Source organism: Triturus cristatus, chromosome 6, assembly GCF_964204655.1.
Source record: "Triturus cristatus chromosome 6, aTriCri1.1, whole genome shotgun sequence".
Taxonomy (NCBI): domain Eukaryota; kingdom Metazoa; phylum Chordata; class Amphibia; order Caudata; family Salamandridae; genus Triturus; species Triturus cristatus.
The window spans coordinates 101127420-101152193 of NC_140589.1; the positions used below are offsets into that span (position 1 = coordinate 101127420).

At 43.5% G+C, this 24774-nt stretch overlaps 29 non-coding genes across 29 annotated transcripts; all 29 read right to left on the reverse strand.

The window, feature by feature from the left end:
- Positions 1-391: 391 nt before the first annotated feature.
- Positions 392-474, reverse strand: TRNAL-CAG (transfer RNA leucine (anticodon CAG)). Its single transcript has one exon. It is a non-coding gene; the product is annotated as a tRNA-Leu (tRNA).
- Positions 475-1106: 632 nt separating this feature from the next.
- On the reverse strand, positions 1107-1189 carry TRNAL-UAG (transfer RNA leucine (anticodon UAG)). The gene has a single exon. It is a non-coding gene; the product is annotated as a tRNA-Leu (tRNA).
- A 1025-nt stretch (positions 1190-2214) lies between these two features.
- On the reverse strand, positions 2215-2297 carry TRNAL-AAG (transfer RNA leucine (anticodon AAG)). The gene has a single exon. It is a non-coding gene; the product is annotated as a tRNA-Leu (tRNA).
- A 186-nt stretch (positions 2298-2483) lies between these two features.
- On the reverse strand, positions 2484-2566 carry TRNAL-CAG (transfer RNA leucine (anticodon CAG)). The gene has a single exon. It is a non-coding gene; the product is annotated as a tRNA-Leu (tRNA).
- Positions 2567-3198: 632 nt separating this feature from the next.
- Positions 3199-3281, reverse strand: TRNAL-UAG (transfer RNA leucine (anticodon UAG)). The gene has a single exon. It is a non-coding gene; the product is annotated as a tRNA-Leu (tRNA).
- Positions 3282-4305: 1024 nt separating this feature from the next.
- On the reverse strand, positions 4306-4388 carry TRNAL-AAG (transfer RNA leucine (anticodon AAG)). The gene has a single exon. It is a non-coding gene; the product is annotated as a tRNA-Leu (tRNA).
- Positions 4389-6663: 2275 nt separating this feature from the next.
- TRNAL-CAG (transfer RNA leucine (anticodon CAG)) lies at positions 6664-6746 on the reverse strand. The gene has a single exon. It is a non-coding gene; the product is annotated as a tRNA-Leu (tRNA).
- A 632-nt stretch (positions 6747-7378) lies between these two features.
- Positions 7379-7461, reverse strand: TRNAL-UAG (transfer RNA leucine (anticodon UAG)). The gene has a single exon. It is a non-coding gene; the product is annotated as a tRNA-Leu (tRNA).
- Positions 7462-8485: 1024 nt separating this feature from the next.
- Positions 8486-8568, reverse strand: TRNAL-AAG (transfer RNA leucine (anticodon AAG)). Its single transcript has one exon. It is a non-coding gene; the product is annotated as a tRNA-Leu (tRNA).
- A 186-nt stretch (positions 8569-8754) lies between these two features.
- On the reverse strand, positions 8755-8837 carry TRNAL-CAG (transfer RNA leucine (anticodon CAG)). Its single transcript has one exon. It is a non-coding gene; the product is annotated as a tRNA-Leu (tRNA).
- Positions 8838-9469: 632 nt separating this feature from the next.
- On the reverse strand, positions 9470-9552 carry TRNAL-UAG (transfer RNA leucine (anticodon UAG)). Its single transcript has one exon. It is a non-coding gene; the product is annotated as a tRNA-Leu (tRNA).
- Positions 9553-10576: 1024 nt separating this feature from the next.
- Positions 10577-10659, reverse strand: TRNAL-AAG (transfer RNA leucine (anticodon AAG)). The gene has a single exon. It is a non-coding gene; the product is annotated as a tRNA-Leu (tRNA).
- Positions 10660-10845: 186 nt separating this feature from the next.
- Positions 10846-10928, reverse strand: TRNAL-CAG (transfer RNA leucine (anticodon CAG)). Its single transcript has one exon. It is a non-coding gene; the product is annotated as a tRNA-Leu (tRNA).
- A 1739-nt stretch (positions 10929-12667) lies between these two features.
- Positions 12668-12750, reverse strand: TRNAL-AAG (transfer RNA leucine (anticodon AAG)). Its single transcript has one exon. It is a non-coding gene; the product is annotated as a tRNA-Leu (tRNA).
- Positions 12751-12936: 186 nt separating this feature from the next.
- TRNAL-CAG (transfer RNA leucine (anticodon CAG)) lies at positions 12937-13019 on the reverse strand. The gene has a single exon. It is a non-coding gene; the product is annotated as a tRNA-Leu (tRNA).
- Positions 13020-13651: 632 nt separating this feature from the next.
- Positions 13652-13734, reverse strand: TRNAL-UAG (transfer RNA leucine (anticodon UAG)). Its single transcript has one exon. It is a non-coding gene; the product is annotated as a tRNA-Leu (tRNA).
- A 1021-nt stretch (positions 13735-14755) lies between these two features.
- Positions 14756-14838, reverse strand: TRNAL-AAG (transfer RNA leucine (anticodon AAG)). The gene has a single exon. It is a non-coding gene; the product is annotated as a tRNA-Leu (tRNA).
- Positions 14839-15023: 185 nt separating this feature from the next.
- Positions 15024-15106, reverse strand: TRNAL-CAG (transfer RNA leucine (anticodon CAG)). Its single transcript has one exon. It is a non-coding gene; the product is annotated as a tRNA-Leu (tRNA).
- A 632-nt stretch (positions 15107-15738) lies between these two features.
- TRNAL-UAG (transfer RNA leucine (anticodon UAG)) lies at positions 15739-15821 on the reverse strand. Its single transcript has one exon. It is a non-coding gene; the product is annotated as a tRNA-Leu (tRNA).
- Positions 15822-16845: 1024 nt separating this feature from the next.
- TRNAL-AAG (transfer RNA leucine (anticodon AAG)) lies at positions 16846-16928 on the reverse strand. Its single transcript has one exon. It is a non-coding gene; the product is annotated as a tRNA-Leu (tRNA).
- Positions 16929-17114: 186 nt separating this feature from the next.
- TRNAL-CAG (transfer RNA leucine (anticodon CAG)) lies at positions 17115-17197 on the reverse strand. Its single transcript has one exon. It is a non-coding gene; the product is annotated as a tRNA-Leu (tRNA).
- Positions 17198-17829: 632 nt separating this feature from the next.
- On the reverse strand, positions 17830-17912 carry TRNAL-UAG (transfer RNA leucine (anticodon UAG)). Its single transcript has one exon. It is a non-coding gene; the product is annotated as a tRNA-Leu (tRNA).
- A 1293-nt stretch (positions 17913-19205) lies between these two features.
- Positions 19206-19288, reverse strand: TRNAL-CAG (transfer RNA leucine (anticodon CAG)). Its single transcript has one exon. It is a non-coding gene; the product is annotated as a tRNA-Leu (tRNA).
- Positions 19289-19920: 632 nt separating this feature from the next.
- Positions 19921-20003, reverse strand: TRNAL-UAG (transfer RNA leucine (anticodon UAG)). The gene has a single exon. It is a non-coding gene; the product is annotated as a tRNA-Leu (tRNA).
- A 1024-nt stretch (positions 20004-21027) lies between these two features.
- Positions 21028-21110, reverse strand: TRNAL-AAG (transfer RNA leucine (anticodon AAG)). The gene has a single exon. It is a non-coding gene; the product is annotated as a tRNA-Leu (tRNA).
- A 901-nt stretch (positions 21111-22011) lies between these two features.
- Positions 22012-22094, reverse strand: TRNAL-UAG (transfer RNA leucine (anticodon UAG)). The gene has a single exon. It is a non-coding gene; the product is annotated as a tRNA-Leu (tRNA).
- A 1024-nt stretch (positions 22095-23118) lies between these two features.
- Positions 23119-23201, reverse strand: TRNAL-AAG (transfer RNA leucine (anticodon AAG)). The gene has a single exon. It is a non-coding gene; the product is annotated as a tRNA-Leu (tRNA).
- A 186-nt stretch (positions 23202-23387) lies between these two features.
- Positions 23388-23470, reverse strand: TRNAL-CAG (transfer RNA leucine (anticodon CAG)). The gene has a single exon. It is a non-coding gene; the product is annotated as a tRNA-Leu (tRNA).
- A 632-nt stretch (positions 23471-24102) lies between these two features.
- Positions 24103-24185, reverse strand: TRNAL-UAG (transfer RNA leucine (anticodon UAG)). Its single transcript has one exon. It is a non-coding gene; the product is annotated as a tRNA-Leu (tRNA).
- Between the last annotated feature and the right edge of the window lie 589 nt (positions 24186-24774).

Consider the following 24774-nt stretch of genomic DNA (forward strand, 5'->3'; position numbering starts at 1 on the left):
AGAATAGGGCAAATTCATTTGCAGTTGAAACTGAAGTTTGGTACTTATTCAGATATTGTTTACATTGCCAATTTTTAGCTGAGATTCTAAAGGAACTGAGAGAGAAAATGGAATTCAAGTTTTGTCAGAAGTGGGATTAGAACCCACACCTCCAGGAGAGACTGCGGCCTTAACGCAGCGCCTTAGACCACTCGGCCATCCTGACCCCATGCTGCTTTTTCATCTAAAGGGTGAGAAAGATATTAGGAACCAAAAAATGCACAGAGCTTAGGCCAATAGTGGCTAGAGCAAGAAAAAAACTCACTGCACTCTTCCAAGAAGACAATCCTATAAGCCACTGCGAGGGAAATGATCATATTTCTCAAGAAAAAAATTAGAGTAAACACAGGACTGTCAGAAGTGGGATTTGAACCCACGCCTCCAGAGGAGACTGCGACCTGAACACAGCACCTTAGACCACTCGGCCATCCTGACTTGCTTTCCCAGCATCTTCCAGAGGCCAGACAGCCATGCAGGTGAGATACTGAAAAGGAATGCCCTCAATTTATTTATCCTATTATATGCACTTCCAACAGATCTTTGAACAATCTGTACAGAGCAGGACCTATGGAGAACTCTTTAGAACTTTGAGGCGAACAAAGAGAAAGTGCTATTCACCAGCCACTTGAACGGCTCAAAGCTGCTTTGAAATTGAGACAATAGCCACCTCTTGGCTGGCTAAAGCAATTTCAACAAGGGATCTCAAAGTCACAACATAGGGTGGAGTATGCAAATTTAAGCAGCCCCTGATCAAAGCCCTGAGGAAATTGCTGTAAGTGTGCTGGAGTCCAGTTGTCTACCAAATGAATGGCATTCTTCCAAATTTGCTGGGCCCGTCTGGCCAGGGCATACAAGAGCATGACTCTTCCAGATGACCTCTTACATGGGTCCTATGCTCATTTGGTAAGGATTGCGCTTTGTCAGCAAGACGTTATAGAACCTAAATATATGAGAAACCCCATCTCTCTTGACAAGAGGAGAACGGAATAACGTGCCAAGTGAAGACCAACAGATGCAACTTCCATCAGATGTTAACCTGATAAAGGAGATTAAATCTCCAAAAGGCATGTCAGAAGTGGGATTCGAACCCACGCCTCCAAAGGAGACTGTGGCCTAAACACAGCGCCTTAGACCTCTCGGCCATCCTGACAGTATAGGCTTTTAAGAAATGAATAAAAGTTACTCAGAAACGTCTCCCTCCATGCAAGCCTGAAATAATTTAAACATTCAAACACAAGGTGCAACTTTATGCACAGGACAATAAACACAGAAGAACACATACGAAAGCACTTTATTTCACAGGTATACAGTTTTCATGCTTTTAGAACACCACATACCTCTCACCAGCTATTTAGGGTCCTGTATCCGACTCACAACATTTCCTTGCCTGCGACCTCTCTCTCTACACAAACAACTACAGCACAGGAAGTAGGAAGGCAATAGGAGGGGCAGTTTATGCAAATTTATGCTGCCAATGTGCCTTGCAGATTCATGCAGGATTTCTAGATCCTTGCTGGATACAAGAGAGTAGGCCTTGTTCCAGATAAACTATCCCTAGCAGGGAAAGTCTGAGCACAGGCACTCTTTTGCTCTTTAGCCCCTGGCCTGGGACTCACCCTCACTTGCTGAGGCGTGAAATTCTGCATACCAACTTTGCACAGAAGGTATGTTTGTGGTTGTTTGGGGGATGGGTGGGAGGTCAAGAGCAGGGAAAAGCAGGTCTCCTTCACTACTAGACTCCTCTTCTATGCCTCCCTGCCATTCACTCACTCTGTCTTTGTTTCATTCTCTCCTTCCACAACACTCCTTCTCACTCACTCGCTCTATCACTTGTATTTTTGCCCTTGCTCTTCATTCTATAGTGGAAACATCTCTTGAATGAAGCATCTGAAAATGACGTGACATAAAATTTAAAACCTCCTTATTGGAAACCTACAACATCACAAGACTTAATGTAACCCATTTCTTTCATAAAAAAGATTTTTAAAGTACCCCACAAAACAAATATAAAACACCAGGAGTGCTAGAAGAATATTACATTAACGTTAAAGATAGAATAGGGCAAATGCATTTGCAGTTGAAAATGAAATTTGGTACTTATTCAGATATTATTTACATTGCCAATTTTTAGCTGAGATTCTAAAGGAACTGAGAGAGAAAATGGAATTCAAGTTTTGTCAGAAGTGGGATTCGAACCCACGCCTCCAGGAGAGACTGCGGCCTTAACGCAGTGCCTTAGACCACTCGGCCATCCTGACCCCATGCTGCTTTTTCATCGAAAGGGTGAGAAAGATATTAGGAACCAAAAAATGCACAGAGCTTAGGCCAATAGTGGCTAGAGCAAGAAAAAAACTCACTGAACTCTTCCAAGAAGACAATCCTTTAAGCCACTGCGAGGGAAATGATCATATTTCTCAAGAAAAAAATTAGAGTAAACACAGGACTGTCAGAAGTGGGATTTGAACCCACGCCTCCAGAGGAGACTGCGACCTGAACGCAGCGCCTTAGACCACTCGGCCATCCTGACTTGCTTACCAAGCATCTTCCAGAGGCCAGACAGCCATGCAGGTGAGGTACTGAAAAGGAATGCCCTCAATTTATTTATCCTATTATATGCACTTCCAACAGATCTTTGAACAATCTGTACAGAGCAGGACCTATGGAGAACTCTTTAGAACTTTGAGGCGAACAAAGAGAAAGTGCTATTCACCAGCCACTTGAACGGCTCAAAGCTGCTTTGAAATTGAGACAATAGCCACCTCTTGGCTGGCTAAAGCAATTTCAACAAGGGATCTCAAAGTCACAACATAGGGTGGAGTATGCAAATTTAAGCAGCCCCTGATCAAAGCCCTGAGGAAATTGCTGTAAGTGTGCTGGAGTCCAGTTGTCTACCAGATGAATGGCATTCTTCCAAATTTGCTGGGCCCGTCTGGCCAGGGCATACAAGAGCATGACTCTTCCAGATGACCTCTTACATGGGTCCTATGCTCATTTGGTAAGGATTGCGCTTTGTCAGCAAGACGTTATAGAACCTAAATATATGAGAAACCCCATCTCTCTTGACAAGAGGAGAACGGAATAACGTGCCAAGTGAAGACCAACAGATGCAACTTCCATCAGATGTTAACCTGATAAAGGAGATTAAATCTCCAAAAGGCATGTCAGAAGTGGGATTCGAACCCACGCCTCCAAAGGAGACTGTGGCCTAAACACAGCGCCTTAGACCTCTCGGCCATCCTGACAGTATATGCTTTTAAGAAATGAATAAAAGTTACTCAGAAACGTCTACCTCAATGCAAGCCTGAAATAATTTAAACCTTCAAACACAAGGTGCAACTTTATGCACAGGACAATAAACACAGAAGAACACATACGAAAGCACTTTATTTCACAGGTATACAGTTTTCATGCTTTTAGAACACCACATACCTCTCACCAGCTATTTAGGGTTCTGTATCCGACTCACAACATTTCCTTGCCTGCGACCTCTCTCTCTACACAAACAACTACAGCACAGGAAGTAGGAAGGCAATAGGTGGGGCAGTTTATGCAAATTTATGCTGCCAATGTGCCTTGCAGATTCATGCAGGATTTCTAGATCCTTGCTGGATACAAGAGAGTAGGCCTTGTTCCAGATAAACTATCCCTAGCAGGGAAAGTCTGAGCACAGGCACTCTTTTGCTCTTTAGCCCCTGGCCTGGGACTCACCCTCACTTGCTGAGGCGTGAAATTCTGCATACCAACTTTGCACAGAAGGTATGTTTGTGGTTGTTTGGGGATGGGTGGGAGGTCAAGAGCAGGGAAAAGCAGGTCTCCTTCACTACTAGACTTCTCTTCTATGCCTCCCTGCCGTTCACTCACTCTGCCTTTGTTTCATTCTCTCCTTCCACAACACTCCTTCTCACTCACTCACTCTATCACTTGTATTTTTGCCCTTGCTCTGCATTCTATAGTGGAAACATCTCTTGAATGAAGCATCTGAAAATGACGTGACATAAAATTTAAAACCTCCTTATTGGAAACCTAAAACATCACAAGACTTAATGTAACCCATTTCTTTCATAAAAAAGATTTTTAAAGTACCCCACAAAACAAATATAAAACACCACGAGTGCTAGAAGAATATTACATTAACGTTAAAGATAGAATAGGGCATATGCATTTGCAGTTGAAACTGAAATTTGGTACTTATTCAGATATTATTTACATTGCCAATTTTTAGCTGAGATTCTAAAGGAACTGAGAGAGAAAATGGAATTCAAGTTTTGTCAGAAGTGGGATTTGAACCCACGCCTCCAGGAGAGACTGCGGCCTTAACGCAGCGCCTTAGACCACTCGGCCATCCTGACCCCATGCTGCTTTTTCATCGAAAGGGTGAGAAAGATATTAGGAACCAAAAAATGCACAGAGCTTAGGCCAATAGTGGCTAGAGCAAGAAAAATACTCACTGCACTCTTCCAAGAAGACAATCCTATAAGCCACTGCGAGGGAAATGATCATATTTCTCAAGAAAAAAATTAGAGTAAACACAGGACTGTCAGAAGTGGGATTTGAACCCACGCCTCCAGAGGAGACTGCGACCTGAAGGCAGCGCCTTAGACCACTCGGCCATCCTGACTTGCTTTCCCAGCATCTTCCAGAGGCCAGACAGCCATGCAGGTGAGGTACTGAAAAGGAATGCCCTCAATTTATTTATCCTATTATATGCACTTCCAACAGATCTTTGAACAATCTGTACAGCAGGACCTATGGAGAACTCTTTAGAACTTTGAGGCGAACAAAGAGAAAGTGCTATTCACCAGCCACTTGAACGGCTCAAAGCTGCTTTGAAATTGAGACAATAGCCACCTCTTGGCTGGCTAAAGCAATTTCAACAAGGGATCTCAAAGTCACAACATAGGGTGGAGTATGCAAATTTAAGCAGCCCCTGATCAAAGCCCTAAGGAAATTGCTGTAAGTGTGCTGGAGTCCAGTTGTCTACCAGATGCATGGCATTCTTCCAAATTTTCAGGGCCCGTCTGGCCAGGGCATACAAGAGCATGACTCTTCCAGATGACCTCTTACATGGGTCCTATGCTCATTTGGTAAGGATTGCGCTTTGTCAGCAAGACGTTATAGAACCTAAATATATGAGAAACCCCATCTCTCTTGACAAGAGGAGAACGGAATAACGTGCCAGGTGAAGACCAACAGATGCAACTTCCATCAGATGTTAACCTGATAAAGGAGATTAAATCTCCAAAAGGAATGTCAGAAGTGGAATTCAAACCCACGCCTCCAAAGGAGACTGTGGCCTAAACACAGCGCCTTAGACCTCTCGGCCATCCTGACAGTATATGCTTTTAAGAAATGAATAAAAGTTACTCAGAAACGTCTACCTCAATGCAAGCCTGAAATAATTTAAACCTTCAAACACAAGGTGCAACTTTATGCACAGGACAATAAACACAGAAGAACACATACGAAAGCACTTTATTTCACAGGTATACAGTTTTCATGCTTTTAGAACACCACATACCTCTCACCAGCTATTTAGGGTCCTGTATCCGACTCACAACATTTCCTTGCCTGCGACCTCTCTCTCTACACAAACAACTACAGCACAGGAAGTAGGAAGGCAATAGGTGGGGCAGTTTATGCAAATTTATGCTGCCAATGTGCCTTGCAGATTCATGCAGGATTTCTAGATCCTTGCTGGATACAAGAGAGTAGGCCTTGTTCCAGATAAACTATCCCTAGCAGGGAAAGTCTGAGCACAGGCACTCTTTTGCTCTTTAGCCCCTGGCCTGGGACTCACCCTCACTTGCTGAGGCGTGAAATTCTGCATACCAACTTTGCACAGAAGGTATGTTTGTGGTTGTTTGGGGATGGGTGGGAGGTCAAGAGCAGGGAAAAGCAGGTCTCCTTCACTACTAGACTCCTCTTCTATGCCTCCCTGCCGTTCACTCACTCTGTCTTTGTTTCATTCTCTCCTTCCACAACACTCGTTCTCACTCACTCGCTCTATCACTTGTATTTTTGCCCTTGCTCTGCATTCTATAGTGGAAACATCTCTTGAATGAAGCATCTGAAAATGACGTGACATAAAATTTAAAACCTCCTTATTGGAAACCTAAAACATCACAAGACTTAATGTAACCCATTTCTTTCATAAAAAAGATTTTTAAAGTACCCCACAAAACAAATATAAAACACCACGAGTGCTAGAAGAATATTACATTAATGTTAAAGATAGAATAGGGCAAATGCATTTGCAGTTGAAACTGAAGTTTGGTACTTATTCAGATATTATTTACATTGCCAATTTTTAGCTGAGATTCTAAAGGAACTGAGAGAGAAAATGGAATTCAAGTTTTGTCAGAAGTGGGATTCGAACCCATGCCTCCAGGAGAGACTGCAGCCTTAACGCAGCACCTTAGACCACTCGGCCATCCTGACCCCATGCTGCTTTGTCATCTAAAGGGTGAGAAAGATATTAGGAATCAAAAAATGCACAGAGCTTAGGCCAATAGTGGCTAGGGCAAGAAAAAAACTCACTGCACTCTTCCAAGAAGACAATCCTATAAGCCACTGCGAGGGAAATGATCATATTTCTCAAGAAAAAAATTAGAGTAAACACAGGACTGTCAGAAGTGGGATTTGAACCCACGCCTCCAGAGGAGACTGCGACCTGAACGCAGCGCCTTAGACCACTCGGCCATCCTGACTTGCTTTCCCAGCATCTTCCAGAGGCCAGACAGCCATGCAGGTAAGGTACTGAAAAGGAATGCCCTCAATTTATTTATCCTATTATATGCACTTCCAACAGATCTTTGAACAATCTGTACAGAGCAGGACCTATGGAGAACTCTTTAGAACTTTGAGGCGAACAAAGAGAAAGTGCTATTCACCAGCCACTTGAATGGCTCAAAGCTGCTTTGAAATTGAGACAATAGCCACCTCTTGGCTGGCTAAAGCAATTTCAACAAGGGATCTCAAAGTCACAACATAGGGTGGAGTATGCAAATTTAAGCAGCCCCTGATCAAAGCCCTAAGGAAATTGCTGTAAGTGTGCTGGAGTCCAGTTGTCTACCAGATGCATGGCATTCTTCCAAATTTGCAGGGCCCGTCTGGCCAGGGCATACAAGAGCATGACTCTTCCAGATGACCTCTTACATGGGTCCTATGCTCATTTGGTAAGGATTGCGCTTTGTCAGCAAGACGTTATAGAACCTAAATATATGAGAAACCCCATCTCTCTTGACAAGAGGAGAACGGAATAACGTGCCAGGTGAAGACCAACAGATGCAACTTCCATCAGATGTTAACCTGATAAAGGAGATTAAATCTCCAAAAGGCATGTCAGAAGTGGGATTCGAACCCACGCCTCCAAAGGAGACTGTGGCCTAAACACAGCACCTTAGACCTCTCGGCCATCCTGACAGTATAGGCTTTTAAGAAATGAATAAAAGTTACTCAGAAACGTCTACCTCCATGCAAGCCTGAAATAATTTAAACCTTCAAACACAAGGTGCAACTTTATGCACAGGACAATAAACACAGAAGAACACGTACGAAAGCACTTTATTTCACAGGTATACAGTTTTCATGCTTTTAGAACACCACATACCTCTCACCAGCTATTTAGGGTCCTGTATCCGACTCACAACATTTCCTTGCCTGCGACCTCTCTCTCTACACAAACAACTACAGCACAGGAAGTAGGAAGGCAAAAGGTGGGGCAGTTTATGCAAATTTATGCTGCCAATGTGCCTTGCAGATTCATGCAGGATTTCTAGATCCTTGCTGGATACAAGAGAGAAGGACTTGTTCCAGATAAACTATCCCTAGCAGGGAAAGTCTGAGCACAGGCACTCTTTTGCTCTTTAGCCCCTGGCCTGGGACTCACCCTCACTTGCTGAGGCGTGAAAATCTGCATACCAACTTTGCACAGAAGGTATGTTTGTGGTTGTTTGGGGATGGGTGGGAGGTCAAGAGCAGGGAAAAGCAGGTCTCCTTCACTACTAGACTCCTCTTCTATGCCACCCTGCCATTCACTCACTCTGTCTTTGTTTCATTCTCTCCTTCCACAACACTCCTTCTCACTCACTCACTCTATCACTTGTATTTTTGCCCTTGCTCTGCATTCTATAGTGGAAACAGCTCTTGAATGAAGCATCTGAAAATGACGTGACATAAAATTTAAAACCTCCTTATTGGAAACCTAAAACATCACAAGACTTAATGTAACCCATTTCTTTCATAAAAAAGATTTTTAAAGTACCCCACAAAAGAAATATAAAACACCACGAGTGCTAGAAGAATATTACATTAACGTTAAAGATAGACTAGGGCAAATGCATTTGCAGTTGAAACTGAAGTTTGGTACTTATTCAGATATTATTTACATTGCCAATTTTTAGCTGAGATTCTAAAGGAACTGAGAGAGAAAATGGAATTCAAGTTTTGTCAGAAGTGGGATTCGAACCCACGCCTCCAGGAGAGACTGCGGCCTTAACGCAGCGCCTTAGACCACTCGGCCATCCTGACCCCATGCTGCTTTTTCATCTAAAGGGTGAGAAAGATATTAGGAACCAAAAAATGCACAGAGCTGAGGGCAATAGTGGCTAGAGCAAGAAAAAAACTCACTGCACTCTTCCAAGAAGACAATCCTATAAGCCACTGCGAGGGAAATGATCATATTTCTCAAGAAAAAAATTAGAGTAAACACAGGACTGTCAGAAGTGGGATTTGAACCCACGCCTCCAGAGGAGACTGCGACCTGAACGCAGCGCCTTAGACCACTCGGCCATCCTGACTTGCTTTCCCAGCATCTTCCAGAGGCCAGACAGCCATGCAGGTGAGGTACTGAAAAGGAATGCCCTCAATTTATTTATCCTATTATATGCACTTCCAACAGATCTTTGAACAATCTGTACAGAGCAGGACATATGGAGAACTCTTTAGAACTTTGAGGCGAACAAAGAGAAAGTGCTATTCACCAGCCACTTGAACGGCTCAAAGCTGCTTTGAAATTGAGACAATAGCCACCTCTTGGCTGGCTAAAGCAAGTTCAACAAGGGATCTCAAAGTCACAACATAGGGTGGAGTATCTAAATTTTAGCAGCCCCTGATCAAAGCCCTAAGGAAATTGCTGTAAGTGTGCTGGAGTCCAGTTGTCTACCAGATGCATGGCATTCTTCCAAATTTGCAGGGCCCGTCTGGCCAGGGCATACAAGAGCATGACTATTCCAGATGACCTCTTACATGGGTCCTATGCTCATTTGGTAAGGATTGCGCTTTGTCAGCAAGACGTTATAGAACCTAAATATATGAGAAACCCCATCTCTCTTGACAAGAGGAGAACGGAATAACGTGCGAAGTGAAGACCAACAGATGCAACTTCCATCAGATGTTAACCTGATAAAGGAGATTAAATCTCCAAAAGGCATGTCAGAAGTGGGATTCGAACCCACGCCTCCAAAGGAGACTGTGGCCTAAACACAGCGCCTTAGACCTCTCGGCCATCCTGACAGTATAGGCTTTTAAGAAATGAATAAAAGTTACTCAGAAACGTCTACCTCCATACAAGCCTGAAAGAATTTAAACCTTCAAACACAAGGTGCAACTTTATGCACAGGACAATAAACACAGAAGAACACATACGAAAGCACTTTATTTCACAGGTATACAGTTTTCATGCTTTTAGAACACCACATACCTCTCACCAGCTATTTAGGGTCCTGTATCCGACTCACAACATTTCCTTGCCTGGGACCTCTCTCTCTACACAAACAACTACAGCACAGGAAGTAGGAAGGCAATAGGTGGGGCAGTTTATGCAAATTTATGCTGCCAATGTGCCTTGCAGATTCATGCAGGATTTCTAGATCCTTGCTGGATACAAGAGAGTAGGCCTTGTTCCAGATAAACTATCCCTAGCAGGGAAAGTCTGAGCACAGGCACTCTTTTGCTCTTTAGCCCCTGGCCTGGGACTCACCCTCACTTGCTGAGGCATGAAATTCTGCATACCAACTTTGCACAGAAGGTATGTTTGTGGTTGTTTGGGGATGGGTGGGAGGTCAAGAGCAGGGAAAAGCAGGTCTCCTTCACTACTAGACTACTCTTCTATGCCTCCCTGCCGTTCACTCACTCTGTCTTTGTTTCATTCTCTCCTTCCACAACACTCCTTCTCACTCACTCGCTCTATCACTTGTATTTTTGCCCTTGCTCTGCATTCTATAGTGGAAACATCTCTTGAATGAAGCATCTGAAAATGACGTGACATAAAATTTAAAACCTCCTTATTGGAAACCTAAAACATCACAAGACTTAATGTAACCCATTTCTTTCATAAAAAAGATTTTTAAAGTACCCCACAAAACAAATATAAAACACCACGAGTGCTAGAAGAATATTACATTAACGTTAAAGATAGAATAGGGCAAATGCATTTGCAGTTGAAACTGAAGTTTGGTACTTATTCAGATATTATTTACATTGCCAATTTTTAGCTGAGATTCTAAAGGAACTGAGAGAGAAAATGGAATTCAAGTTTTGTCAGAAGTGGGATTCGAACCCACGCCTCCAGGAGAGACTGCGGCCTTAACGCAGCGCCTTAGACCACTCGGCCATCCTGACCCCATGCTGCTTTTTCATCTAAAGGGTGAGAAAGATATTAGGAACCAAAAAATGCACAGAGCTGAGGCCAATAGTGGCTAGAGCAAGAAAAAAACTCACTGCACTCTTCCAAGAAGACAATCCTATAAGCCACTGCGAGGGAAATGATCATATTTCTCAAGAAAATAATTAGAGTAAACACAGGACTGTCAGAAGTGGGATTTGAACCCACGCCTCCAGAGGAGACTGCGACCTGAACGCAGCGCCTTAGACCACTCGGCCATCCTGACTTGCTTTCCCAGCATCTTCCAGAGGCCAGACAGCCATGCAGGTGAGGTACTGAAAAGGAATGCCCTCAATTTATTTATCCTATTATATGCACTTCAAACAGACCTTTGAACAATCTGTACAGAGCAGGACCTATGGAGAACTCTTTAGAACTTTGAGGCGAACAAAGAGAAAGTGCTATTCACCAGCCACTTGAACGGCTCAAAGCTGCTTTGAAATTGAGACAATAGCCACCTCTTGGCTGGCTAAAGCAATTACAACAAGGGATCTCAAAGTCACAACATAGGGTGGAGTATGCAAATTTAAGCAGCCCCTGATCAAAGCCCTAAGGAAATTGCTGTAAGTGTGCTGGAGTCCAGTTGTCTACCAGATGCATGGCATTCTTCCAAATTTGCAGGGCCCGTCTGGCCAGGGCATACAAGAGCATGACTCTTCCAGATGACCTCTTACATGGGTCCTATGCTCATTTGGTAAGGATTGCGCTTTGTCAGCAAGACGTTATAGAACCTAAATATATGAGAAACCCCATCTCTCTTGACAAGAGGAGAACGGAATAACGTGCCAGGTGAAGACCAACAGATGCAACTTCCATCAGATGTTAACCTGATAAAGGAGATTAAATCTCCAAAAGGAATGTCAGAAGTGGAATTCGAACCCACGCCTCCAAAGGAGACTGTGGCCTAAACACAGCACCTTAGACCTCTCGGCCATCCTGACAGTATAGGCTTTTAAGAAATGAATAAAAGTTACTCAGAAACGTCTACCTCCATGCAAGCCTGAAATAATTTAAACCTTCAAACACAAGGTGCAACTTTATGCACAGGACAATAAACACAGAAGAACACATACGAAAGCACTTTATTTCACAGGTATACAGTTTTCATGCTTTTAGAACACCACATACCTCTCACCAGCTATTTAGGGTCCTGTATCCGACTCACAACATTTCCTTGCCTGCGACCTCTCTCTCTACACAAACAACTACAGCACAGGAAGTAGGAAGGCAATAGGTGGGGCAGTTTATGCAAATTTATGCTGCCAATGTGCCTTGCAGATTCATGCAGGATTTCTAGATCCTTGCTGGATACAAGAGAGTAGGCCTTGTTCCAGATAAACTATCCCTAGCAGGGAAAGTCTGAGCACAGGCACTCTTTTGCTCTTTAGCCCCTGGCCTGGGACTCACCCTCACTTGCTGAGGCGTGAAATTCTGCATACCAACTTTGCACAGAAGGTATGTTTGTGGTTGTTTGGGGATGGGTGGGAGGTCAAGAGCAGGGAAAAGCAGGTCTCCTTCACTACTAGACTACTCTTCTATGCCTCCCTGCCGTTCACTCACTCTGTCTTTGTTTCATTCTCTCCTTCCACAACACTCCTTCTCACTCACTCGCTCTATCACTTGTATTTTTGCCCTTGCTCTGCATTCTATAGTGGAAACATCTCTTGAATGAAGCATCTGAAAATGACGTGACATAAAATTTAAAACCTCCTTATTGGAAACCTAAAACATCACAAGACTTAATGTAACCCATTTCTTTCATAAAAAAGATTTTTAAAGTACCCCACAAAACAAATATAAAACACCACGAGTGCTAGAAGAATATTACATTAACGTTAAAGATAGAATAGGGCAAATGCATTTGCAGTTGAAACTGAAGTTTGGTACTTATTCAGATATTATTTACATTGCCAATTTTTAGCTGAGATTCTAAAGGAACTGAGAGAGAAAATGGAATTCAAGTTTTGTCAGAAGTGGGTTTCGAACCCACGCCTCCAGGAGAGACTGCGGCCTTAACGCAGCGCCTTAGACCACTCGGCCATCCTGACCCCATGCTGCATTTTCATCTAAAGGGTGAGAAAGATATTAGGAACCAAAAAATGCACAGAGCTTAGGCCAATAGTGGCTAGAGCAAGAAAAAAACTCACTGCACTCTTCCAAGAAGACAATCCTATAAGCCACTGCGAGGGAAATGATCATATTTCTCAAGAAAAAAATTAGAGTAAACAGAGGACTGTCAGAAGTGGGATTTGAACCCACGCCTCCAGAGGAGACCGCGACCTGAACGCAGCGCCTTAGACCACTCGGCCATCCTGACTTGCTTTCCCAGCATCTTCCAGAGGCCAGACAGCAATGCAGGTGAGGTACTGAAAAGGAATGCCCTCAATTTATTTATCCTACTATATGCACTTCCAACAGATCTTTGAACAATCTGTACAGAGCAGGACCTATGGAGAACTCTTTAGAACTTTGAGGCGAACAAAGAGAAAGTGCTATTCACCAGCCACTTGAACGGCTCAAAGCTGCTTTGAAATTGAGACAATAGCCACCTCTTGGCTGGCTAAAGCAATTTCAACAAGGGATCTCAAAGTCACAACATAGGGTGGAGTATGCAAATTTAAGCAGCCCCTGATCAAAGCCCTGAGGAAATTGCTGTAAGTGTGCTGGAGTCCAGTTGTCTACCAGATGAATGGCATTCTTCCAAATTTGCTGGGCCCGTCTGGCCAGGGCATACAAGAGCATGACTCTTCCAGATGACCTCTTACATGGGTCCTATGCTCATTTGGTAAGGATTGCGCTTTGTCAGCAAGACGTTATAGAACCTAAATATATGAGAAACCCCATCTCTCTTGACAAGAGGAGAACGGAATAACGTGCCAAGTGAAGACCAACAGATGCAACTTCCATCAGATGTTAACCTGATAAAGGAGATTAAATCTCCAAAAGGCATGTCAGAAGTGGGATTCGAACCCACGCCTCCAAAGGAGACTGTGGCCTAAACACAGCGCCTTAGACCTCTCGGCCATCCTGACAGTATATGCTTTTAAGAAATGAATAAAAGTTACTCAGAAACGTCTACCTCAATGCAAGCCTGAAATAATTTAAACCTTCAAACACAAGGTGCAACTTTATGCACAGGACAATAAACACAGAAGAACACATACGAAAGCACTTTATTTCACAGGTATACAGTTTTCATGCTTTTAGAACACCACATACCTCTCACCAGCTATTTAGGGTCCTGTATCCGACTCACAACATTTCCTTGCCTGCGACCTCTCTCTCTACACAAACAACTACAGCACAGGAAGTAGGAAGGCAATAGGTGGGGCAGTTTATGCAAATTTATGCTGCCAATGTGCCTTGCAGATTCATGCAGGATTTCTAGATCCTTGCTGGATACAAGAGAGGCCTTGTTCCAGATAAACTATCCCTAGCAGGGAAAGTCTGAGCACAGGCACTCTTTTGCTCTTTAGCCCCTGGCCTGGGACTCACCCTCACTTGCTGAGGCGTGAAATTCTGCATACCAACTTTGCACAGAAGGTATGTTTGTGGTTGTTTGGGGATGGGTGGGAGGTCAAGAGCAGGGAAAAGCAGGTCTCCTTCACTACTAGACTCCTCTTCTATGCCTCCCTGCCATTCACTCACTCTGTCTTTGTTTCATTCTCTCCTTCCACAACACTCCTTCTCACTCACTCGCTCTATCACTTGTATTTTTGCCCTTGCTCTGCATTCTATAGTGGAAACATCTCTTGAATGAAGCATCTGAAAATGACGTGACATAAAATTTAAAACCTCCTTATTGGAAACCTAAAACATCACAAGACTTAATGTAACCCATTTCTTTCATAAAAAAGATTTTTAAAGTACCCCACAAAAGAAATATAAAACACCACGAGTGCTAGAAGAATATTACATTAACGTTAAAGATAGAATAGGGCAAATGCATTTGCAGTTGAAACTGAAGTTTGGTACTTATTCAGATATTATTTACATTGCCAATTTTTAGCTGAGATTCTAAAGGAACTGAGAGAGAAAATGGAATTCAAGTTTTGTCAGAAGTGGGATTCGAACCCACGCCTCCAGGAGAGACTGCGGCCTTAACGCAGCGCCTTAGACCACTCGGCCATCCTGACCCATGCTGCTTTTTCATCTAAAGGGTGAGAAAGATATTAGGAACCAAAAAATGCACAGAGCTGAGGCCAATAGTGGCTAGAGCAAGAAAAAAACTCACTGCACTCTTCCAAGAAGACAATCCTATAAGCCACTGCGAGGGAAATGATCATATTTCTCAAGAAAATAATTAGAGTAAACACAGGACTGTCAGAAGTGGGATTTGAACCCACGCCTCCAGAGGAGACTGCGACCTGAACGCAGCGCCTTAGACCACTCGGCCATCCTGACTTTCTTTCCCAGCATCTTCCAGAGGCCAGACAGCCATGCAGGTGAGGTACTGAAAAGGAATGCCCTCAATTTATTTATCCTATTATATGCACTTCCAACAGATCTTTGAACAATCTGTACAGAGCAGGACCTATGGAGAACTCTTTAGAACTTTGAGGCGAACAAAGAGAAAGTGCTATTCACCAGCCACTTGAACGGCTCAAAGCTGCTTTGAAATTGAGACAATAGCCACCTCTTGGCTGGCTAAAGCAATTTCAACAAGGGATCTCAAAGTCACAACATAGGGTGGAGTATGCAATTTTAAGCAGCCCCTGATCAAAGCCCTAAGGAAATTGCTGTAAGTGTGCTGGAGTCCAGTTGTCTACCAGATGCATGGCATTCTTCCAAATTTGCAGGGCCCGTCTGGCCAGTGCATACAAGAGCATGACTATTCCAGATGACCTCTTACATGGGTCCTATGCTCATTTGGTAAGGATTGCGCTTTGTCAGCAAGACGTTATAGAACCTAAATATATGAGAAACCCCATCTCTCTTGACAAGAGGAGAACGCAATAACGTGCCAAGTGAAGACCAACAGATGCAACTTCCATCAGATGTTAACCTGATAAAGGAGATTAAATCTCCAAAAGGCATATCAGAAGTGGGATTCGAACCCACGCCTCCAAAGGAGACTGTGGTCTAAACACAGCGCCTTAGACCTCTCGGCCATCCTGACAGTATAGGCTTTTAAGAAATGAATAAAAGTTACTCAGAAACGTCTACCTCCATGCAAGCCTGAAATAATTTAAACCTTCAAACACAAGGTGCAACTTTATGCACAGGACAATAAACACAGAAGAACACATACGAAAGCACTTTATTTCACAGGTATACAGTTTTCATGCTTTTAGAACACCACATACCTCTCACCAGCTATTTAGGGTCCTGTATCCGACTCACAACATTTCCTTGCCTGCGACCTCTCTCTCTACACAAACAACTACAGCACAGGAAGTAGGAAGGCAATAGGTGGGGCAGTTTATGCAAATTTATGCTGCCAATGTGCCTTGCAGATTCATGCAGGATTTCTAGATCCTTGCTGGATACAAGAGAGTAGGCCTTGTTCCAGATAAACTATCCCTAGCAGGGAAAGTCTGAGCACAGGCACTCTTTTGCTCTTTAGCCCCTGGCCTGGGACTCACCCTCACTTGCTGAGGCGTGAAAATCTGCATACCAACTTTGCACAGAAGGTATGTTTGTGGTTGTTTGGGGATGGGTGGGAGGTCAAGAGCAGGGAAAAGCAGGTCTCCTGCACTACTAGACTCCTCTTCTATGCCTCCCTGCCATTCACTCACTCTGTCTTTGTTTCATTCTGTCCTTCCACAACACTCCTTCTCACTCACTTGCTCTATCACTTGTATTTTTGCCCTTGCTCTGCATTCTATAGTGGAAACATCTCTTGAATGAAGCATCTGAAAATGACGTGACATAAAATTTAAAACCTCCTTATTGTAAACCTAAAACATCACAAGACTTAATGTAACCCATTTCTTTCATAAAAAAGATTTTTAAAGTACCCCACAAAACAAATATAAAACACCACGAGTGCTAGAAGAATATTACATTAACGTTAAAGATAGAATAGGGCAAATGCATTTGCAGTTGAAACTGAAGTTTGGTACTTATTCAGATATTATTTACATTGCCAATTTTTAGCTGAGATTCTAAAGGAACTGAGAGAGAAAATGGAATTCAAGTTTTGTCAGAAGTGGGATTTGAACCCACGCCTCCAGGAGAGACTGCGGCCTTAACGCAGCGCCTTAGACCACTCGGCCATCCTGACCCCATGGTTCTTTTTCATCTAAAGGGTGAGAAAGATATTAGGAACCAAAAAATGCACAGAGCTTAGGCCAATAGTGGCTAGAGCAAGAAAAAAACTCACTGCACTCTTCCAAGAAGACAATCCTATAAGCCACTGCGAGGGAAATGATCATATTTCTCAAGAAAAAATTTAGAGTATACACAGGACTGTCAGAAGTGGGATTTGAACCCACACCTCCAGAGGAGACTGCGACCTGAACGCAGCGCCTTAGACCACTCGGCCATCCTGACTTGCTTTCCCAGCATCTTCCAGAGGCCAGACAGCCATGCAGGTGAGGTACTGAAAAGGAATGCCCTCAATTTATTTATCCTATTATATGCACTTCCAACAGATCTTTGAACAATCTGTACAGAGCAGGACCTATGGAGAACTCTTTAGAACTTTGAGGCGAACAAAGAGAAAGTGCTATTCACCAGCCACTTGAACGGCTCAAAGCTGCTTTGAAATTGAGACAATAGCCACCTCTTGGCTGGCTAAAGCAATTTCAACAAGGGATCTCAAAGTCACAACATAGGGTGGAGTATGCAAATTTAAGCAGCCCCTGATCAAAGCCCTAAGGAAATTGCTGTAAGTGTGCTGGAGTCCAGTTGTCTACCAGATGCATGGCATTCTTCCAAATTTGCAGGGCCCGTCTGGCCAGGGCATACAAGAGCATGACTCTTCCAGATGACCTCTTACATGGGTCCTATGCTCATTTGGTAAGGATTGCGCTTTGTCAGCAAGACGTTATAGAACCTAAATATATGAGAAACCCCATCTCTCTTGACAAGAGGAGAACGGAATAACGTGCCAAGTGAAGACCAACAGATGCAACTTCCATCAGATGTTAACCTGATAAAGGAGATTAAATCTCCAAAAGGCATGTCAGAAGTGGGATTCGAACCCACGCCTCCAAAGGAGACTGTGGCCTAAACACAGCGCCTTAGACCTCTCGGCCATCCTGACAGTATAGGCTTTTAAGAAATGAATAAAAGTTACTCAGAAACGTCTACCTCCATGCAAGCCTGAAATAATTTAAACCTTCAAACACAAGGTGCAACTTTATGCACAGGACAATAAACACAGAAGAACACATACGAAAGCACTTTATTTCACAGGTATACAGTTTTCATGCTTTTAGAACACCACATACCTCTCACCAGCTATTTAGGGTCCTGTATCCGACTCACAACATTTCCTTGCCTGCGACCTCTCTCTCTACACAATCAACTACAGCACAGGAAGTAGGAAGGCAATAGGTGGGGCAGTTTATGCAAATTTATGCTGCCAATGTGCCTTGCAGATTCATGCAGGATTTCTAGATCCTTGCTGGATACAAGAGAGTAGGCCTTGTTCCAGATAAACTATCCCTAGCAGGGAAAGTCTGAGCACAGGCACTCTTTTGCTCTTTAGCCCCTGGCCTGGGACTCACCCTCACTTGCTGAGGCGTGAAATTCTGCATACCAACTTTGCACAGAAGGTATGTTTGTGGTTGTTTGGGGATGGGTGGGAGGTCAAGAGCAGGGAAAAGCAGGTCTCCTTCACTACTAGACTACTCTTCTATGCCTCCCTGCCGTTCACTCACTCTGTCTTTGTTTCAATCTGTCCTTCCACAACACTCCTTCTCACTCACTCGCTCTATCACTTGTATTTTTGCCCTTGCTCTGCATTCTATAGTGGAAACATCTCTTGAATGAAGCATCTGAAAATGATGTGACATAAAATTTAAAACCTCCTTATTGGAAACCTAAAACATCACAAGACTTAATGTAACCCATTTCTTTCATAAAAAAGATTTTTAAAGTACCCCACAAAAGAAATATAAAACACCACGAGTGCTAGAAGAATATTACATTAACGTTAAAGATAGAATAGGGCAAATGCATTTGCAGTTGAAACTGAAGTTTGGTACTTATTCAGATATTATTTACATTGCCAATTTTTGGCTGAGATTCTAAAGGAACTGAGAAAGAAAATGGAATTCAAGTTTTGTCAGAAGTGGGATTTGAACCAACGCCTCCAGGAGAGACTGCGGCCTTAACGCAGCGCCTTAGACCACTCGGCCAGCCTCACCCCATGCTGCTTTTTCATCTAAAGGGTGAGAAAGATATTAGGAACCAAAAAATGCACAGAGCTTAGGCCAATAGTGGCTAGAGCAAGAAAAAAACTCACTGCACTCTTCCAAGAAGACAATCCTATAAGCCACTGCGAGGGAAATGATCATATTTCTCAAGAAAATAATTAGAGTAAACACAGGACTGTCAGAAGTGGGATTTGAACCCACGCCTCCAGAGGAGACTGCGACCTGAACGCAGCGCCTTAGACCACTCGGCCATCCTGACTTGCTTTCCCAGCATCTTCCAGAGGCCAGACAGCCATGCAGGTGAGGTACTGAAAAGGAATGACCTCAATTTATTTATCCTAGCATATGCACTTCCAACAGATCTTTGAACAATCTGTACAGAGCAGGACCTATGGAGAACTCTTTAGAACTTTGAGGTGAACAAAGAGAAAGTGCTATTCACCAGCCACTTGAACGGCTCAAAGCTGCTTTGAAATTGAGACAATAGCCACCTCTTGGCGGGCTAAAGCAATTTCAACAAGGGATCTCAAAGTCACAACATAGGGTGGAGTATGCAAATTTAAGCAGCCCCTGATCAAAGCCCTAAGGAAATTGCTGTAAGTGTGCTGGAGTCCAGTTGCCTACCAGATGCATGGCATTCTTCCAAATTTGCAGGGCCCGTCTGGCCAGGGCATACAAGAGCATGACTCTTCCAGATGACCTCTTACATGGGTCCTATGCTCATTTGGTAAGGATTGCGCTTTGTCAGCAAGACGTTATAGAACCTATATATATGAGAAACCCCATCTCTCTTGACAAGAGGAGAACGGAATAACGTGCCAAGTGAAGACCAACAGATGCAACTTCCATCAGATGTTAACCTGATAAAGGAGATTAAATCTCCAAAAGGCATGTCAGAAGTGGGATTCGAACCCACGCCTCCAAAGGAGACTGTGGCCTAAACACAGCGCCTTAGACCTCTCGGCCATCCTGACAGTATAGGCTTTTAAGAAATGAATAAAAGTTACTCAGAAACGTCTACCTCCATGCAAGCCTGAAATAATTTAAACCTTCAAACACAAGGTGCAACTTTATGCACAGGACAATAAACACAGAAGAACACATACGAAAGCACTTTATTTCACAGGTATACAGTTTTCATGCTTTTAGAACACCACATACCTCTCACCAGCTATTTAGGGTCCTGTATCCGACTCACAACATTTCCTTGCCTGCGACCTCTCTCTCTACACAAACAACTACAGCACAGGAAGTAGGAAGGCAATAGGTGGGGCAGTTTATGCAAATTTATGCTGCCAATGTGCCTAGCAGATTCATGCAGGATTTCTAGATCCTTGCTGGATACAAGAGAGTAGGCCTTGTTCCAGATAAACTATCCCTAGCAGGGAAAGTCTGAGCACAGGCACTCTTTTGCTCTTTAGACCCTGGCCTGGGACTCACCCTCACTTGCTGAGGCGTGAAATTCTGCATACCAACTTTGCACAGAAGGTATGTTTGTGGTTGTTTGGGGATGGGTGGGAGGTCAAGAGCAGGGAAAAGCAGGTCTCCTTCACTACTAGACTACTCTTCTATGCCTCCCTGCCGTTCACTCACTCTGTCTTTGTTTCATTCTCTCCTTCCACAACACTCCTTCTCACTCACTCGCTCTATCACTTGTATTTTTGCCCTTGCTCTGCATTCTATAGTGGAAACATCTCTTGAATGAAGCATCTGAAAATGACGTGACATAAAATTTAAAACCTCCTTATTGGAAACCTAAAACATCACAAGACTTAATGTAACCCATTTCTTTCATAAAAAAGATTTTTAAAGTACCCCACAAAACAAATATAAAACACCACGAGTGCTAGAAGAATATTACATTAACGTTAAAGATAGAATAGGGCAAATGCATTTGCAGTTGAAACAGAAGTTTGGTACTTATTCAGATATTATTTACATTGCCAATTTTTAGCTGAGATTCTAAAGGAACTGAAAGAGAAAATGGAATTCAAGTTTTGTCAGAAGTGGGATTCGAACCCACGCCTCCAGGAGAGACTGCGGCCTTAACGCAACGCCTTAGACCACTCGGCCATCCTGACCCCATGCTTCTTTTTCATCTAAAGGGTGAGAAAGATATTAGGAACCAAAAAATGCACAGAGCTTAGGCCAATAGTGGCTAGAGCAAGAAAAAAACTCACTGCACTCTTCCAAGAAGACAATCCTATAAGCCACTGCGAGGGAAATGATCATATTTCTCAAGAAAAAAATTAGAGTAAACAGAGGACTGTCAGAAGTGGGATTTGAACCCACGCCTCCAGGAGAGACTGCGACCTGAACGCAGCGCCTTAGACCACTCGGCCATCCTGACTTGCTTTCACAGCATCTTCCAGAGGCCAGACAGCCATGCAGGTGAGGTACTGAAAAGGAATGCCCTCAATTTATTTATCCTATTATATGCACTTCCAACAGATCTTTGAACAATCTGTACAGAGCAGGACCTATGGAGAACTCTTTAGAACTTTGAGGCGAACAAAGAGAAAGTGCTATTCACCAGCCACTTGAACGGCTCAAAGCTGCTTTGAAATTGAGACAATAGCCACCTCTTGGCTGGCTAAAGCAATTTCAACAAGGGATCTCAAAGTCACAACATAGGGTGGAGTATGCCAATTTAAGCAGCCCCTGATCAAAGCCCTAAGGAAATTGCTGTAAGTGTGCTGGAGTCCAGTTGTCTACCAGATGAATGGCATTCTTCCAAATTTGCTGGGCCCGTCTGGCCAGGGCATACAAGAGCATGACTTTTCCAGATGACCTCTTACATGGGTCCTATGCTCATTTGGTAAGGATTGCGCTTTGTCAGCAAGACGTTATAGAACCTAAATATATGAGAAACCCAATCTCTCTTGACAAGAGGAGAACGGAATAACGTGCCAAGTGAAGACCAACAGATGCAACTTCCATCAGATGTTAACCTGATAAAGGAGATTAAATCTCCAAAAGGCATGTCAGAAGTGGGATTCGAACCCACGCCTCCAAAGGAGACTGTGGCCTAAACACAGCGCCTTAGACCTCTCGGCCATCCTGACAGTATATGCTTTTAAGAAATGAATAAAAGTTACTCAGAAACGTCTACCTCAATGCAAGCCTGAAATAATTTAAACCTTCAAACACAAGGTGCAACTTTATGCACAGGACAATAAACACAGAAGAACACATACGAAAGCACTTTATTTCACAGGTATACAGTTTTCATGCTTTTAGAACACCACATACCTCTCACCAGCTATTTAGGGTCCTGTATCCGACTCACAACATTTCCTTGCCTGCGACCTCTCTCTCTACACAAACAACTACAGCACAGGAAGTAGGAAGGCAATAGGTGGGGCAGTTTATGCAAATTTATGCTGCCAATGTGCCTTGCAGATTCATGCAGGATTTCTAGATCCTTGCTGGATACAAGAGAGTAGGCCTTGTTCCAGATAAACTATCCCTAGCAGGGAAAGTCTGAGCACAGGCACTCTTTTGCTCTTTAGCCCCTGGCCTGGGACTCACCCTCACTTGCTGAGGCGTGAAATTCTGCATACCAACTTTGCACAGAAGGTATGTTTGTGGTTGTTTGGGGATGGGTGGGAGGTCAAGAGCAGGGAAAAGCAGGTCTCCTTCACTACTAGACTCCTCTTCTATGCCTCCCTGCCATTCACTCACTCTGTCATTGTTTCATTCTCTCCTTCCACAACACTCCTTCTCACTCACTCGCTCTATCACTTGTATTTTTGCCCTTGCTCTGCATTCTATAGTGGAAACATCTCTTGAATGAAGCATCTGAAAATGACGTGACATAAAATTTAAAACCTCCTTATTGGAAACCTAAAACATCACAAGACTTAATGTAACCCATTTCTTTCATAAAAAAGATTTTTAAAGTACCCCACAAAACAAATATAAAACACCACGAGTGCTAGAAGAATATTACATTAACGTTAAAGATAGAATAGGGCAAATGCATTTGCAGTTGAAACTGAAGTTTGGTACTTATTCAGATATTATTTACATTGCCAATTTTTAGCTGAGATTCTAAAGGAACTGAGAGAGAAAATGGAATTCAAGTTTTGTCAGAAGTGGGATTCGAACCCACGCCTCCAGGAGAGACTGCGGCCTTAACGCAGTGCCTTAGACCACTCGGCCATCCTGACCCCATGCTGCTTTTTCATCGAAAGGGTGAGAAAGATATTAGGAACCAAAAAATGCACAGAGCTTAGGCCAATAGTGGCTAGAGCAAGAAAAAAACTCACTGCACTCTTCCAAGAAGACAATCCTTTAAGCCACTGCGAGGGAAATGATCATATTTCTCAAGAAAAAAATTAGAGTAAACACAGGACTGTCAGAAGTGGGATTTGAACCCACGCCTCCAGAGGAGACTGCGACCTGAACGCAGCGCCTTAGACCACTCGGCCATCCTGACTTGCTTACCAAGCATCTTCCAGAGGCCAGACAGCCATGCTGGTGAGGTACTGAAAAGGAATGCCCTCAATTTATTTATCCTATTATATGCACTTCCAACAGATCTTTGAACAATCTGTACAGAGCAGGACCTATGGAGAACTCTTTAGAACTTTGAGGCGAACAAAGAGAAAGTGCTATTCACCAGCCACTTGAACGGCTCAAAGCTGCTTTGAAATTGAGACAATAGCCACCTCTTGGCTGGCTAAAGCAATTTCAACAAGGGATCTCAAAGTCACAACATAGGGTGGAGTATGCAAATTTAAGCAGCCCCTGATCAAAGCCCTGAGGAAATTGCTGTAAGTGTGCTGGAGTCCAGTTGTCTACCAGATGAATGGCATTCTTCCAAATTTGCTGGGCCCGTCTGGCCAGGGCATACAAGAGCATGACTCTTCCAGATGACCTCTTACATGGGTCCTATGCTCATTTGGTAAGGATTGCGCTTTGTCAGCAAGACGTTATAGAACCTAAATATATGAGAAACCCCATCTCTCTTGACAAGAGGAGAACGGAATAACGTGCCAAGTGAAGACCAACAGATGCAACTTCCATCAGATGTTAACCTGATAAAGGAGATTAAATCTCCAAAAGGCATGTCAGAAGTGGGATTCGAACCCACGCCTCCAAAGGAGACTGTGGCCTAAACACAGCGCCTTAGACCTCTCGGCCATCCTGACAGTATAGGCTTTTAAGAAATGAATAAAAGTTACTCAGAAACGTCTACCTCCATGCAAGCCTGAAATAATTTAAACCTTCAAACACAAGGTGCAACTTTATGCACAGGACAATAAACACAGAAGAACACATACGAAAGCACTTTATTTCACAGGTATACAGTTTTCATGCTTTTAGAACACCACATACCTCTCACCAGCTATTTAGGGTTCTGTATCCGACTCACAACATTTCCTTGCCTGCGACCTCTCTCTCTACACAAACAACTACAGCACAGGAAGTAGGAAGGCAATAGGTGGGGCAGTTTATGCAAATTTATGCTGCCAATGTGCCTTGCAGATTCATGCAGGATTTCTAGATCCTTGCTGGATACAAGAGAGTAGGCCTTGTTCTAGATAAACTATCCCTAGCAGGGAAAGTCTGAGCACAGGCACTCTTTTGCTCTTTAGCCCCTGGCCTGGGACTCACCCTCACTTGCTGAGGCGTGAAATTCTGCATACCAACTTTGCACAGAAGGTATGTTTGGGGATGGGTGGGAGGTCAAGAGCAGGGAAAAGCAGGTCTCCTTCACTACTAGACTCCTCTTCTATG